We start from the raw sequence: 16981 nt of genomic DNA, 5'->3' as shown, positions 1-16981 counted from the left end.
TGACAATCAAGAGACCATATAGACTTGCTCTCTTCTGGCAATTTTTAAAATAGGATGAATTGACCAGGTAAATGTTTTCCTTTTGTGGACAATAAACAACACATGAAAGCAGAGACCATACCACAGATTTGCATTATGTGGCAGTCAATAGACATCCCCAAGGCTGTGTTTTGACATCAGTCAGTAGCAATGTCTCAGTTTCCACGTAATACCTGCACAGCTGTTTTGCCTCAGCCTTTATTTAGATCTGCCTATGTAAGGAAAGGGACTTGTTAAGTAATCACCAACTGTTTTATTATAGCTTTGCCATAATTGTGAATAGGCGAATGTTTTACACATACAGCAAGTAATGATCCTTCCAAAGGAAATGCATGGTGCCACTCCAGGGAAATCCTTTATTCCCTCATGGATCCCATGAGTTTGGTAAACAGAGGCTGCTTAGGCTACAAAAAGAAGTAGACCAAATGAACTCCTGTATCACAAAGCATATCGCACCAGTTATAATAATAATAATAATAATTAGTGTCACTCATGGATCATCTTAAAAGAGAATGGAGCTAATTATCACCTACCACTAAAGGCAACAACAAAAAAAAGCACCAGAACGAGGAAATCGATCATTTTACCTCCGGTGCAGGTGGCATAATTTCTTTCCTCCCTATGCATTGATTATCTCCACAGTTGACAAAACCCCAGGGCTTTACTGTAGGAGTCAGCTTAAGGCACACAGTGATTAGTCTTCATTTGCACGCTCACAGCTCAATAGGCAGCAATGTCAGAGGAGAGAAGATCAGCCAAAGCCAATCACTGCAACCTGTGGCAGTAACAACATGCCAGAACTCTTAAACTGCTGTAAGGTTTGACTTCCTCCCCTCTCCTAGGCTCCTGCCACACAAATACACCAGTATTGCTTTCTGCTGACACTTTTGCACCTGGCACCTTCTTGATTTCCCAGAATGTAGAAAAGACAGCTGGATTCTCACAGGTTCATCTGTTGAAAGTTGCCTGCTCAAATGAAGAACAAACAGACAAACCTGGTGAGTCTTCCATTTCTCTCAATTTCTCTGAGGCAAAGGGAGAGGTTTCATTTTTATTCCAGAAATTCAGATTTTATCTTTAGTTGATCTTCTATGACTTTCTTGGTTAGAAAAATCTTTGGGAAGAAAGCTGTATTTTAGCAGGCTTTTTTTTATAGGGGTGGGGGATTTTGGGTCAACTCAAAATTAAATACAACCTTTTTTTGTTTTTTCAAAGCTAACAAAACCCTTATTGACTCAATTTTGATGACTGGCACAATGTCAGGGCATTATGGATATGGTTTTACAGAGTAAGGAGTTAAATAGTTTTCAGCTGTATCTCTTTAGACGAGGTAGATAAAACAATGAGCAGAGAAGGATTTCCACTCTATTAAGCAGTCTGACAACTTCCACATGAATGAAGTGCTATAATTTAAACCAGTCATGGAGTTTAACCCACATTTAAAAAAAAAAAAAGTCCATAAAAATTAAGTGATTAAAAACAACCCAAAGAGTCAGAAATTGTGTTTATGAAACTTGTGGTATAGATGTGTCCATTTCTGTTCGTGCATTGCTGAAGATATTTTAGTTAGCATGTTAATAGTTGTCCCTGTACACACACATGCGGATGCTTTGTGTAAAGGGGTATGTTTGCTTTGTTGCATGTGTAGTTTTTCCATTCTCTTTTAATAAGGCGGATAATGCAAGTGAATGAAAATATAAGGTATTCATTTTATCTCATGGAGAAAAGCATAGAAATGAAGCATTAGATTTGACTCCACTTAACCATGAAAGTTTGTTTTAAATTATATCTGCATGTTTTTGAAAACTGGAGTTTCTGTGTAATGAAATCATCTGTCATAAAAAGCATGATTTGATTCTCAGGGAAGACAGACAGACAGTTTCCACCTAAAATTCCTTGTTTTCATTTTGTACCTTAAGGAGATGTACAATTATATTAGGTATTATAGAGTGGGTAAACTTTTATATTACTTGTTTAATTTGACCAAGTGCAGGTAGTAAAATGTATTCTTCTAGGGATTCTCTGAAAAATATTTTAGTAAAGTAATATGTTGGGTGTAGTTACAATTTAAAATAGCATTTTATTCCAGATGGCACTAATTTTAAAGGGCTTATTAGACTATAACTTCCAGCACATTTTTGTCTCTCTGCTTCCATTTTTCATGGTATTATTTTATTAGAATAGTTGGCAATGCTTCAGTAAGGTAAGTTTGGTGTTGCTTCCTAAGGGAGGTAAGTTTGAAACCTGTCTTGGAGTTTCAGGCATAGGTGTTACCTTCTGTTATTAGAGCCAATGCTGGACATCGACTTTCTTGAACAGCACTTCTTATGTACTCTGAAATTGTAGTCATTGCCCTGTGATTTGAAAGAATGAGGAACTATATGCCTAGTCTATTGCCCATTGCACTGGTTTAGCTTGAAGCTGATTTTGCAGGACTATACAAGCTATTTTATTATTATTGTCAATAGTGTTCACAGAGGTTTAAAACTGAAACTGTAAATTCATGTGACTATAAAAAGAGGTCACTGGATGGTAACATCTTTAAACAGAATCTTAGGGTCTTTTTAAGTTAGATATTTATGCATAAACATTGTGGGGTCAAAAGGTATACAGTACAAGTGGTTTTTACTCCTGAGATTAGTAAGAGCATTCCCATGTAAATAACCAAAAGAGACTTATAAGTGAGGTTGAGATCTCTTATTGCTATGAGAATTTTCCAAAAGGGTCCCACTGTGTGTATTGTTATAGATAGTGGAAAAAGCACTCCACTCTTCTCAGTACCACAGGGGTCTAATCATTGCTTAAAAATTATTTCAAATATATTTTCTTTTTCTTAAGGCATGCTATGCGTGTGTGTATGTGTGTGCATTTGTGATGTTAGCATGTCTTTGAAAGGTATGTTATCATATGATGAATTTCGTACAGTTTGTTGTTCTCTGGCTCACTAACTTTAGTCTACCATAGTTAATTGTAGAAACCTATTGTAGGTTGTTTTTCATCTGTGACCAATGATGGATATAGAAGTTGATTATTGTTCATATATTTATGATTAACTGATTCCTCCCAATTTTTATAGCACTTCAAAAGTCACCTGAGACTTTCCAGAAATTTTTTTTGTATAATATCCCACTTTGAAAGTAGTTTTCTGATATATTTTTCAGAGTTTGTAGTTTCTCCTCATGCTCCCCCCCCTTAAAGGAAGAATATTTGGATGACAGACATCTATCATACTCCTGCTGCTTATGTCATAATATTCTCAAAAGCAATTTAAATGTTATGCCACAAATAGAGTATAACTTGAAGTAAGTAGTAACCAATGTGAGTAAGACTGAAGTCAACCGTTCTGCTTTCATGTGAACTTTTAAAAAGGAAGAAGACTTTAAAAAAAGAAAAATTCCTCCAAAGATTATTCACGAAGATATGTTTTCCAGTAAGGCATGAGCAGGGATCTGGGATTTCCATTTCCCATGGAAAAACAGAGTAAAACATGGACTTCCTCCCTTACCAGAGTAAAATGCGGATTTCTCATTTTAGTCCCCTGCAGGCTGTCAGAGTTGCAGGCTGCAACGGGCTGAGGGGAGAGGGAGAAGGGTGGTGAGGCAGGGGGCAACAGTCTGGAGAGCAGCTCCTGCATGTAAGTGGGACTCTATAGGGAGGAGGGGCATTGGGCAGGGCTGGGGCTGCCCAGCTGGGAGGTGCATGGGACTTGGGGCCCCAGCAGGGAGAAGGATGAGGCTATGGGTGGCTCATCCCATGGGCAGAGGGGTGGGGCCAGCTCCCTGGTGCTGTGCGCACTCTCGGGGGTCAGGGTGGACTTGTTCCCCCCAGATCTGTGTGGGGGGTGGGGGTGGGATGGGCTGCCCACTGTAGGCAGAACCCAGCGCTGCAGGGTACAGCATGGCTGCGCAGAAAAACTGCTTGCCTCTGTGAGCCTGGTGATACATCCTCTGTGCACAACCCCACACCACGGCCCCCTCTGCACATGCTCATACAGGGGAAGTGTTGCCAGGGCAGTGCAGAGCTTGGAGTGGCAAGCAGTTTTCCTGCATGGCTGTGCTATGCACTGCAGCGCGGGGTTGCACACACTGGGCTGTGGAGGCCTTGGGGGAGGGCAGCAAGGCAGGAGCCCAAACCCGCAAAATGCCCACCTCCCCGTGTACAGATCTGGTGGGCACAGGTCCCCCCTGCCGCCCCCAGGAGCATGTGCAGCAGCAGTGAACCATCCATTTCCACCCCCCCAACTGAGCCCACAGCAGGCAGCAAGGGGGAAGCTGGGCTCTGCACCATTGCAGCACCCAACTGCTGCGGGTTCTCGACCCAGGTCCATGGCCCCATGACCCTGCCAGATGGGGGCCTCCTCTGGCAGGGCTGGGGGAGCAGGGGGCTCTGGGTGGGGGGGGTGAGGGGCGCCAGCAGGGCTGTGGGAGGGATGTAGGGGGAAGTGAGGGGCATGAGCAGGCTGGGGGGGGGATGTGAGGGGGCGAGTGAGAGGCAGCAGCAGGGATGGGGGTGCTGTGGGGGGCCTTTAATTCTAATCATGGATTTTGGGGTTTTTATCAGAGAATTTGCTGCTTTTTTATCAGGGAAAACAGGATCTCTGAGCATAAGTATACTTTTAAACTACCGGAAACTTGGAGGATTATTCACCTGACAAAAGTAAAGAGTAAACAGTAAACTAATTTATAATTTTGCAACTAGAAGTTAAAAATCTTAGTTGCCTTGTAGAGTTGCTACGTGGAACAATCTGTGTTGAAGCTGCATCTACTATAAGTATATTAATATATGCAGTATAATGTTTTCTATTGATTAGTACAAAGACAATCTTACCCTGGCTAAAAACAGCCTTTTAATGTTCAAATCTAGGTGTGTGTGTGTGTGTATTTATATGGGTATGCATTTTAAAAGTCCATTTTCCCCCTATCACAACAATGTTAAACTACTAATAATGCATATTATTGCTCACAAACTGTATTTCTTTTAAATTGTTTTGTAAAGTGTATCTTCACAGAATCCAGTGCTTTTCAGCCAATAATAAAGCCTGTACAGCTATATAGTATGCTCATTAAGACAGTTTTACATTACTGCAAGGAAAATATCAAGCTGACTTTGGGGGAAAACGTGCAGCGATCACCACAAAAGAACAATGGATTATGACCCTCTTTATTTTGCTTGAAGCTCTGGAGTGACTTCTGTCCTCATGGAGTCTTTGCCTTTAATCTGTTTCTCCTTTCTATCTCCAGTTTCCTGATACTATATCCCTCAGAAATCCAATTTAGTAGGCAGGGGCCATAATTCAGGAAAGCCATCATACATGTATTTTAATCAATCCATAAAACACTTAACTGCTTATATTAATAATAACTAGTTCTTGCAGGGCTTTTTATTGTCAGGTGTCAACACTTCTTTACAAGATAGTGAATAATTATATTTACTATCTTGTAACTGGATGTGCTTAATTGCTTTGCTTTATTTATTTTTAAAAAAATCAAGACCAGAACTATACTTTCCTGTGTCTCCCATATCATCAATGTTTATTACAGTTATAAGTATGATTTGTGTTTTCACTTTATTTGGATATCAACTCAGCTTTCTGAATTATCCAGCGTTGGCTGGATCATTGTTCTTGAATTCTATATCCAAATTTAGTGTATTGCTAGTGAGGATTAGACTTCACTTTATTCTGAATTGTATCCTGTGGTGTTAGCAAATTTTACCAGTGGGCTGGCTTATTGTTTCAGCTGGTAAAGTACTATACAAGCACTCAAGACTCCTACAATTGAGTTCAATCTAAGGACTGCTTGAGCCTTGAAATTATTTTGGCACTATCATGCATATTGCATTTTCCTTTGTTAAAGGAGGCTAACTTTCTCTCAGCCTGTTACTGACTCAGAGTGGCATTACAAGCAAACAAAAAGAGCTTTGTTTTTACAAGACTAGTACTCATGTGGTGTAGGTTAATAACCTACTGATGGTGTTGATTTATATAAGGAAAATGAGGATATGAGAAAACAAGGCTATTGAAATGACAGGATAGCTGAAAACATTAATGCCTGACTTGGAGAGGCCTGCTAACTTCTAACTTTTTTTATCCCTGTAACACAATTTTAAGATTTTAGCTGCTGTTATACGAATCAACTAAGGTGACCTTCACCAAAGATTAGGGTGTGAAAACTTTTCCTCCAGTTTGTTTATTTTGGAAATAGTCACTTTCACAGTTTCTCCGAGTTAGCAATTTCCCCCTGCTGTTTGTGCACATATTTCACAAAGATGGGAGAAAAAATACAGGAAAATGACTGTTTAAAAAATAAAACAAAAGAAACAGAGTTTGTTGGTGTTTTGTTTTGTTTTGTTTTGTGTTGTTTTTTTTTTTTTTTTTGAGGGAGATCAGGGATGGGTATGATGTCTGAAACCTGACTTTCACTTTGTGAAACTGCCTAGATTTTAAGCTGATTGTATCTCTTTAAATGGCACCCTACAACATACAATGTACAAGTTTTATATTGGCCTTTTAATAGGTATATACATCTTGCAATTTGGAGCACGATAATTTTAATGTTACACAAAATGCGTATCTGTTAATTTTGGGATAATAAACTTTTAAAGAGCAGCTATGTTCCAGCTTACCATGTTCTCAGTCTGGCAGCCCATCTTGTGATAACTAAAATTTTCCAGTATATTGTGAATTTCTGACGTAGCACTCCTTTATTAGATGTATGCCCTATAAAGTAAACTGACCATTTGCATGTTGCTGAAATGGAGATGATTTAAATTTTGAGAGGCATCCAGGGATACTGCAAACAGTAGAGGCTGTAATGTAAGCATTTTCCTTGCCTAAATAAATAAAGACTTCCACAGCACTGTTGTTCTTTTTAATAGGAAAATATGCAAACCTGAAGATTCCCTTTTTGATACTAAAAGGGGACTGTTTGGAATGAACAGTGTTGATACTTGACCATTTTGGTAGGAAAAAACACAATTCCAACCTAAACCCCTGCCACAATTCCAATGAACATTTAAGTAGAATTTTTAAATGGTATTACTGAGTGTAAGCCTTCCCATTTTTTTGCCAGCAAAGACAGTGAAATTTAGTCATAGGCAACTGCATAATTAGCTTGAAAATTAAATGATGCCTTTTACCCCAGGAAACTGGTATTTCATCATGTGCAAAATACATTTTAATTTATCAAAAAATTTCTTCTGATACTTCACGTGGGCAGATAGAGAGGGAAGGAATCAACAGGTTAGTTGGTAAAAATGTTATACCATTTTTGAAGCTGCGTAATTTTTTCCTTGAATACTCCAGCATTGTCAAGATTTGTCTTACAGGCATCTACTGCAGACTACAGAGGAGATGAAATGGTGATAGTAGAAATATGAGTTAGAGTGAAGTGAGCTCTCTAAATGTTGATCTTTTTCAGTATGTTATTTTTCAGAACATGCCTCCATCTTCTGAGTTGCTGAGTATATTTACACTTCAGATTTAGCAACAGCAAAATAATAACATACATCAAAGAAAATGTTATTACTGTACATTTATCAGGGGTTTAGGAACTTTTTAACCAAAAAGCCCCTGATCCTACAAAATACTGATACCCAAGGTGAGTTTTAAATATAAGGGTAAGCCTGTTTAAGTATTTTGGGGCTTAAAGTTAAGCCTGTATGTTGATATTTTATAAGACAGTAGTCTCTTATCCCTCACTTTACTGCTCTAGATACCTAGGGCAGTGGTTCTCAACCTTTTTAGATCTGGGGTACCCCTTGGAAAATGCTGGTTTTTAGTTTTTCTCCTGGGGTTTTGTTTTGTTTTTTGCTCTATTATGGTTCTACAGTAATTGCTCTGTTGTCAAGGACTCAACGACCAAAACAGGTCAATGTTTTTAACACAATGAATTCCTATTTGAAATCTCTGGGTTGATCTTGTGAATCATGTTTACATACCTAATAGTACTAATGTTGTGTGGCATCCTTGAAAAGCTCTCAAGGGACCCCAGGGTGCCCTGGCACCTGTTTGAGAATCACTGACCTAGAGTTATCTCCTGAAAAAGGGGAATAACTAATTTATGGAGTTTTGTCAATGGACTTTTGCAACTCAGTAGCCATTAGATGAGAGAGCAATTTGTTGCTTGAGAACTGGCCAGCCTTCTCCTCCCACTACTCCTAATATGATTGAATGATGTTCTCCAGGGTAGAAATAATTTAAAACAGTACTATTTTTCCTCTTAAGGAATACTAAAAGAGATGATGTTCAGTATGCTGTATTTGTTAACCATTTGAAGTCTGTGGTAGATTGCAGATGGGCACACATGTTTTCGGCTTATTTTAGATTAAGGAACATGGTGAAAGATTTCAGAAGAAGCAAGCAAACCTAGGTAATTATGCAAATTAATGGCAGAAAATTCTGTCTGGTGTATGCTCTGTTAATGTGTTCATGTTCACCTGTACACTGCATTGGCTAAGGTGCTGTCCCTATACAAACGTGCATGCATGTGATTGTTACCTTCCTCTTTTGATGGCCCCTGAATAAAGAGAATGAAGGCTCCAATACTGTTGCCAGTTAATGGAGCCTTTTTTTTGGTTGAGATACGATTTGGGTGTTCAGAGTTCTTGTGGCTTCCTTGCACACCAGTTTTATTGGAGTGTTTATGGCACCTCTGATTTGAACTGGTCGACATCACAGGCTTCAGAGAGAACAGCTTTGTGATGATGGCAATATGTTGACTAATGCAGCTGTGCTACTACCCTCTCCTAGAAAGTATGAAAGAATAGCTCAAACATGTTAGGTTTGCTGGGTTCCACTGGGTTATGGCCAGCCACTAGAGGGCAAAATGTATCCCAACAAAAGTGAAGTCTTTCACAGAGAAACATCTTTGTGTATATTTATATAGTGCTGATAGTAGTAATATATCAGATGTTAAGTGAGAGGAAAGTGTTGAAAACTGTAATCTTGGGCACAATGCATTTATCTATTAGGAAGGATAGAGGCACTGAGAAGTAAGAGAGAGACATTGAGTAATGCAGAATCAATAGAATCACTGAGTAAGATGTCAAGCTCAATTTTATCTACTGTGTTTGTAATGCAGTAGTTAAATAAAAAGCAATCGGGGCTCATAGTAGAGATCTTTTATTATAAACAAGATTTTTGAGGAAAAAAAAAACCTAATTACAAGTTTTCTGGCACAAACCCCCTTCAGGCATTGGAGAAAAGATTGTAAAAGTTCTCCTGGGTAGAAAAGAAAGTTCATATTTCATAGGATTTCACAGAGGAGTCAATAGATGGAAAACTCCTCTGGGCAGTAAACCTGGATACCTGACACATGGAAGATATTGAATTTTAGCCAATTAAAACAAAAAAAAAAAAGAAGAAATCTTCAGATTTTCTCAAAGAAGAAAGCAACTCTGACCATCTGAAACCTGAGACACTACTCCTGCCTTTGTTTAAAGGTAATTTGCATCATCACAGATCCTCACAAGAGGTGAGAGAGTCCATATCAGCTATGAACTGCCTGCCCAGAGGGGTTTTATCATTGATATCTTCTCTACTACGAGCCCTGATTGCTTTTTCCTCTAGACCAATACGGCTACAACCTGGATACCTGACACATAGTTAAATAAAAGCATCTATCTGAAATGTGAGGATTTTGGAGAGTAAGACAGCAACATAGATATTTATAAAGGAGAAAGCAAGACCTAATTCTCCAGCTGGGTATAAATATTTGTCCTCCAAGATAACTCTCCTCTGTCTTAATACAGAGGATTTCTTTTCTCCTGGAGCTCCTTGGTTAAAACCTGAATTTTTGATCGGACTGGAAGGGCTACCAGCCCTTCTTTGTAATGCTATCTACATTTATGTCCATCCATTAAGCTCTGCCCCTTCCTTGAATGGGCATGCCCCAGAGTGTGCACCCTGGGGCACCAGAATGGAAGTAAGAACCAAAATTTTAGTGGTGGCTGCAGGGCCTGGAAGGGATTAACCTGGCTTTTGGAAGTGATGCCTGGCACTTCCTCTCACAGCAGCTTCCTGCCCCCACTCTGCTTCATGTGGACAGAGTCTTGAGCCCCCCTACCTCAATTTTGGCACCTCCTTGTACTGAGTGCCTGGGGCTCATGTGCCACGCACAGCTGCAGCTCGTGCCACTTGAGGCACTTACGTTTCAGGTTGGCCTCCCCTAGTATAAATCTATAGCTGGGGTCCTATTCCCAAGGCCTGTGGAAACTGGTTATAAGGTATGGAAAAGATAGATTTATTACAATGGGAAGGAATAATTCTAAATATTTAACCCCACGTTTTCAATCTTCTGTAAACATGTCAGAAAGCAGTGCAGTAGTCACCAACAATTCCCTTTAAGATGTCCAAGCATATGACAACACTTGGAATAACAAATGGAATATTATGCTATATTAAGCGGGTATATTTGATCATACCTAGTTCCTATCTGTAATACAGGTTGTGTAAAATGTATCAATGTGGTGATAATATAAGTTGATGTATTGAATTTAGTTTTGGCTAACTAATATTCAAATTCATAGGAAGGAAATGGAAAAAGGAGAGTGAAAGTGAGGTAGAGTATATTATACTCAAGGACAAGTTTTAGGAAAGACTGGCAAAAGAATACATAGAATGAAAATATAGAAGAAATGAATGGTATGAAGAAGGCAAGTCAGATGCTCCTCCTTTTTGCCTGCCTTTAATATAAGAACAAGGAAGATGTCAATTAAATGAAAAGATAATTCAATTAAAATGGATATATGTTAGTGTTAGTTTAACCCAGGCAACTTTAATTTACAGAAAATACAGAAACGGTTAAATGAAATTGGGGGTGGGGAAGGTGTAGTAATATACATCTGGTGAGGGATGATTGTATGACAAGTTTTTTTTCAGTTTCATCTGAATTGGCTTGTATAGAGGAGAAAAACACAGAACTTGATTGCCACATTAGTAGACTATTCTTGTGTCCCTGGCAGATTGGAAATTATAGCATGTAAAATCCAGAATGAAATACTGTGCTTAAGTGTTAGCTCAGTTATGGTAGTAGTTTGCAGACTTCAGGAGAGAACAGTGGAATTATTCTTCTTACCCACCCTGAGTTGCAAAGGACGCACTCCTAACTTTACTTACTTCCTCTACTTAATTTTTTTTTTCTTCTGTCTTTTACTTTGTCTCGTGTCAATTATCCTGTATTTCACAAAAACTGACAGTACAGTTTCTTTTTCAGTTGCAGTTTCAATTCAGTCGATATATTATGCAGGTGGTAACGGCTTCTGAAATTGTTCCAGGCATTCATGCTTCCAAACTTCCACTGAAATATGTCAACACTGTGCTTAGGAACTGAATGCTGATATGACTGGATCATAAGTGGTAACTTCACAAACATTTGTTCAACACTGTTCTCAATTATTATTGATGATTTCAGGGGGCCACAATGTTTCCACCTATTTATGAAGCCTGGCTATATAGATGTACAGTATTGGTGTCCCAGTTGAAAAATATTAATGTCCACTTATGTGTCAAGACACTCAACAATATTAAAGAATATATTGTTTAAATCGTAGGCCTCTCCTAAGACATAGGTGAAATATACAAGAATGAAGGTTTGAGTTTAAAAAACAAACAAACAAAAAAAACTTTGCTCCCCTCTTCTCTACCTGTGTTTTTGTTTTTGTTTTCCCCTGGATTTTCCTCCCAGTCTCTCCTAAACTTTATTTCTCCTTTTTTGGTCCCAGACTCTTCTTGACTGTTTCCACTAATCTATACTCTTTCTTTCTTCCCATCTCCACTATCTAATCTAATCTGTTTCATGATTGTTACCATGATGTCTCAGCACTTCACACTTCCTCGAATCTCCATATTTCAAATGTCTTGCATAACAGCTGTATGCCTGCATTAGCTAACAAGGTCTCTTCCTCCGTTGCATCTCTTCTTTAGGCCAACACCTCCAAATGCGGACTCTGCAGTTTTCAGCCCAATTGCAATCCCACCCAAACTTATTGTCTTCCAATGAGGATCAGTGGAAGTGACATGAGGTACATGCAGACATTACATTTTGATCAACATAACTAGAGTTAGGTCAACCTAAATGCTGAACTGTGCAGATGTTTTGGGAATTTAGATTGGACCTGACATTTTTTGACCAATCTAAGTTAGTTCACTGATAAGGTAAACTAACTTGGATCAGGAATGGGCTAGCCCAATCTGATGAATGTCTACAACTGTTCAGAGTGCAGCCTCGGAGCTGGAAAAGTTCAACTGTTCACCCCAGCCGTGGGGCTATGCTCCCCACACCCTCCCAAAACAGGGCTATTCTTAGCCTGCCAGCCCTCTCACTTCTGGATGACAGATGGGCAACCTGCCTCTTTCCCACCCAATTTACTTTCACCGGTGCTGGGAGCCCAAGGAATGTCTGCACACACAGTTTCCAATCTATCATCATAATGTAAGGCAGTGACAGACTGCGGTGCATATCTGTACTTACCCTAGGTCTATGCCCTTCTGTTTCTGGCTGTTCCAACCTCTTGCAGGAGGCCACCTCCTTCTGATAGCAGGGCCAACCTACTACTGAAGTTGTATAACGCTTCCTATTAGACAACCTGAGATGTGCCCCAAATCAAACCAGCCTGTCTTCCTCCTCCTCCCCCCCCCCGCTTCCCCCTTTTGATACCGTGTTCACCTTCAGGTCAGAGACAGGTCTTTAGTGATAGCAGCTTGAGCCCTAGCTGGCAGCAATGTTTCTACCTAGAGGATAGCACACTAAGCAGCCACAGAGTCTCAAGCTGCCACTTTCCACCTTTTTATTGGGGATGTTTTGTGCCTCTTAAAGGTACATATTCATGATTGGGGCAACTTTTCCAGAGATGGTCAGTACAACTATTACCCTGAAGTTCCTACAAGGAATTTCTGTGTGCACATTACCCTGCCATGACCATTATTTTTCAGTTAGAATAATTACCATATATGATTAAATTATTATTCTTAAATGGTAAAAATATCCTATTTTAAAGCCCACATTTGTTACATGGAAAGTTTAATTTATACTCATTTAAATAAAAAAAAAACAAAACAACCCAGAAAACAAAAATTAAATAGTGCTCATTTGAATCTATTTTCTATTCAAAGTCAGGGATATATATAATATTGATTACTACTCCTATCTATTATTGACATGATTCTGTGTATTTTACACTGCATATTCTTGAGGCTCATACTGGAGAAGATCTATGCTTCCAGAGATGTACACTGTGCCAGGCATGAGTATTTATGTCCAATGAGAATAATGTTAGCATAATTTACACTAACTGGAACTGACCTTGAAGCAATGTAGGCCTCCATTTTCACTGAATCCAAAGTATAAAATCTAGTTTGGGGAAAATATTTTAGGGAATTTAATCAAACAACTTGCTTTCTGGGGAAAAGTTCTGTCTCTCTCCTCAAGCAGTGTCCCCCCGTAGAGTGTAGCAGGTTGTCACGCACTGAGTCTCAAGTCACTCCTGTCTACCTTTTATTGGGGATTTGCACCATTTCTTTTGGTTGGGTATTTTTGGTGAAAAACTTCTACTGTTCCATAACCAGTTCTGATTAATATCTTGTTACATAAAGCTACTGAAATCAAACTACCATATTTATTTACGTACCAGAGCGCCCCTCCTCCCCATGAAGATTAATGATTGAAAACTGTGGTACATGTCTTAAATGAAGAAAATGTTTTTGAACAGTTTGGTTAAAAAGAACATTCTTTTTTCTGCCTTGATTCTGTCTTCCCCAAACAGGGTACATATCGTATTTGGTGGCAAGCAGTATGTGAATAAATATACAGTACTACACTTGATTCTGTACAAATATTTTCATGCTAAAAAGAGCTAGGATGACCAGTAATATTTGTGTGATATAGAAAGATAAACATTGCCTTATCAGCCATCACTGCTAAATGTACAAATGTTTAAGGTTATCTGCCATCCACCCAACACAAAATATATTTTATCTTTTTGAGCATAATATATTTTAAGTAGAGGTGGGCAGAAAAGATGGTTTCAGGTGGATATGCATTCCAATTTTGAAGAATGGATACAGATTCAGAGGCCCCACAAATCTCAAACTAGTTCTCAAAAAAAAAAAAAAAAAGTGGGGGGGAGTGACAAGTCAACTTGCATTTGTTTTACTGGGTCCCCTTTTGAAGCCACATCAGAAATGGAAAATGGGCCACTTCTAGCTTTGGATCTGAGCTAAAACCCTTGCCGTATGTGGACCTTGGAATTTTCTTAAGGGGACAAGAAGAGGAAGGCTTCTGAATTAGTTTAAACACCCCTTGAGCTACCAAGATTGCTAACCCACAAGTTTAGAATAGGTTATGAGCAAGAATGCTTTGATGGTAAAATGAAAGCAGACATGAGAGCATCTGTCTAGGCTGGTCTCCTCTCCCTTTCCCCTTAGGTCCATTTCAGAGATAAGAATTCATGGTCCTTGCTCAACAGACATTACAATTTGCAGGCAGGGTAAATTAAATATGCACTTACAAATATGTCATGTCATAATAATAAAAGGTTATTTTTAACTATGGAAATTGAACTTCTAATAATTTTTTTTTCAAATTTCTCAGTGTCACCTTGGTTGGTTCCACACAAAGATTCAAAGCAAAATGATGTATTTAAGAGGGATCTGATTGTGAAGAACATAGAGGCTGCAGAAGACAGTGGAAAAAGTTATGGAAACATTTGTGCAAGAAGCTGATAAATGGGTGGATGATGTAAACTTTATTAGTGGAGCAGATGACTTAATGATTTAACATTAAAGGTTGAAAGTGGGACAGTGTGATGTAGTGTGGTAAAGATGCTCACAAGAACAGTGCCCCAGAAGGGATTGCTGAAGTGGGCCCTGGTCCAAATGATTGGCAAGAGAGATTGTTAGTAGAGGTTGATGTGGGTGTGGGGAGAATAGTGACAAAGATCAGGGCTGAGAATAATAAGGACTTGATCAAGAGTTTGAGCAAGAAATACCTGATTTCAAGACATATGTATTCATTTTATCCAATAGTTTCTAACTGGATAAAAATGAACTGAAAGTGTGTGTCTGTATCTGTGTGTGTGTGTGTGTGTGTGTGTGTGTGTGTGTGTGTGTTTATATATATAATTCTACCACCCTCTATCTCTGCGTGAATTCCTTACCTTCTTTCCTTATTCCACTCCTTTTGTCCCTCCACTGCTACTTTTTCTTTTTGTGGGGGAAGCACATGATGGCTAAAAATGGTTTTTAGAGATTTTGGGGGTGGGGGGGGTGGGAATTGACTTATAGATGGACTCAGATATGCATTAAAATAATGGTCCAAGGCAACAGCAAGGGTTAATTGATTTCTAAAAAGCCTAGCTGTGATAAAGTTTCTTCAAGGTCTGCGGTGTCTACTACAGGCAAGCAGTGAGCAGACACAAAGGCTGGGAAATTAAAGACACTGTTCCATAACATAAGATAAGGTGGCACCAGGTCACAGTGCCTAACTGCAGGGCCCTTGGGATTTCTGGTTTTGAGGGAACAGACCAAATTTAGAAGACTGGAAAAAGCCCAAATTAGTATATGTGCATGTGATGGGTTTGTGAAACAAAAGATTATGCTGACAGGACAGAATGTAGACAGTATGATGACCACTGAGAGACCAATCATGAGGCCCTAAAGATGAAGCATCATCAGAAGGGGAAAAAAAAGGATACAAAAGGAGGGATTTCAGAGCAGCAAAGTGTTCCCAAGGGGAGAACCCAAGGCCACCATGGACAGAGAGCACACTACCAGCCTGTCTCACCACCCCACTAGGGGGAGGTTGGGCCTCAGCCTCAGAATGAAGCTTGCATACTGGCCAGTAGGGCTGTGCAAAGTTTCGGTAGTTGATTTGATTTGGAGGAGATTCAGCCTAATCTGGGGACCAAATCTCCAAATCTGAATTGAATCAGGAGACCAATAAAAAGCTCCACATTGATTTGAAGCCTCTGAATCAATTTGGCCATAAACTAAACAGGCAGCTAACAGCTGCCTCCAGCTGATAAGTTTGTTGGAGTTGGGGAGGTGGGAGGGAAGGTGTATTGGGAAGGGAGGGATTGGGGCTGGGACAAATTGCCCAGCTGGGGTGGGGTGGTGTGTTACTCGAGGAGGGGTACAGGATGTGGGTGCAGCAGCGCTCAGAGTGGGGGCTCTGCCCTGCTGCTGCTTGCCCAGCTGGGGTGGGGACGGGTGGGTGGGATGCAGGTGCGGCTCACTCTGGGTGGAAGGCGGCAAGCGACATCAGGGCATAGCTCCTGCTCCCAGTGCTTCCATGCCTGCATCCCATGGCCCCCCCCCCCCACCTTTGGACAAGTGGTGGCAGGACTGAGTCCTCACTCCCACAGCTGATTTGGGCAAAGCAGTGCTTGGAGCAGGGGCTCTGCCCTGTTGCTGCTTGTGCAGCCAGCACGGGCAGTGGGGGCCACAATGCAGGCATGGCTTGCTGCAGACAGAAGGAGGCAAGTGGGAATAGGGCATAGCCCCTGTTCCCAGTGCTGCCATGCCCACATCAGCTATGGGAGTGGGGGCTCTGCCCTGCTGACACTTACCAGCTGGTGCGGAATGCAGGCACAGCAGCGCTGGAAGCAGGGGGGGGGCAGGGGGTATGCCCTGCTGCCATTTGTCCCTTTTCACCCGGAGCAAGCCATGCCCACATCCCACCCACCCACCCACCTCAGCTGGGCAAACAGCAGCAGGGCAGAGCTCCCTCTCCCAGCATTGACACACCCGCATCCCGTGCCCCCCTCCCCGACCCGTTCTCTGAGTAACACGCCCTCCCCCAACCCCAACAGACTTACCAGCTGGAGGCAGCTGTGTCAGCTGCCTGTTTAGTCTAGTCTATGGCCAAATCTCCAAAATGGCACCTGATTTTTTGCATCTGATTCAGCTGAATTGAATCAGAACAGTGATTCAGATCTCCAAGTCAAA

At 40.5% G+C, this 16981-nt stretch overlaps 1 long non-coding RNA gene across 1 annotated transcript; it reads left to right on the top strand.

The window, feature by feature from the left end:
- The first annotated feature begins 838 nt into the window (after window positions 1-838).
- Window positions 839-15122, top strand: LOC109280782 (uncharacterized). Its single transcript, XR_002087196.2, has 3 exons — window positions 839-1037; window positions 11963-12060; window positions 14628-15122. It is a non-coding gene; the product is annotated as an uncharacterized LOC109280782 (long non-coding RNA).
- The last annotated feature ends 1859 nt before the right edge of the window (window positions 15123-16981 follow it).

Source organism: Alligator mississippiensis, chromosome 3 (assembly GCF_030867095.1).
Source record: "Alligator mississippiensis isolate rAllMis1 chromosome 3, rAllMis1, whole genome shotgun sequence".
Taxonomy (NCBI): Eukaryota; Metazoa; Chordata; order Crocodylia; family Alligatoridae; genus Alligator; species Alligator mississippiensis.
Note: the sequence above shows the minus strand (reverse complement) of the source record. Positions and strands in the feature narration are given on the sequence as shown.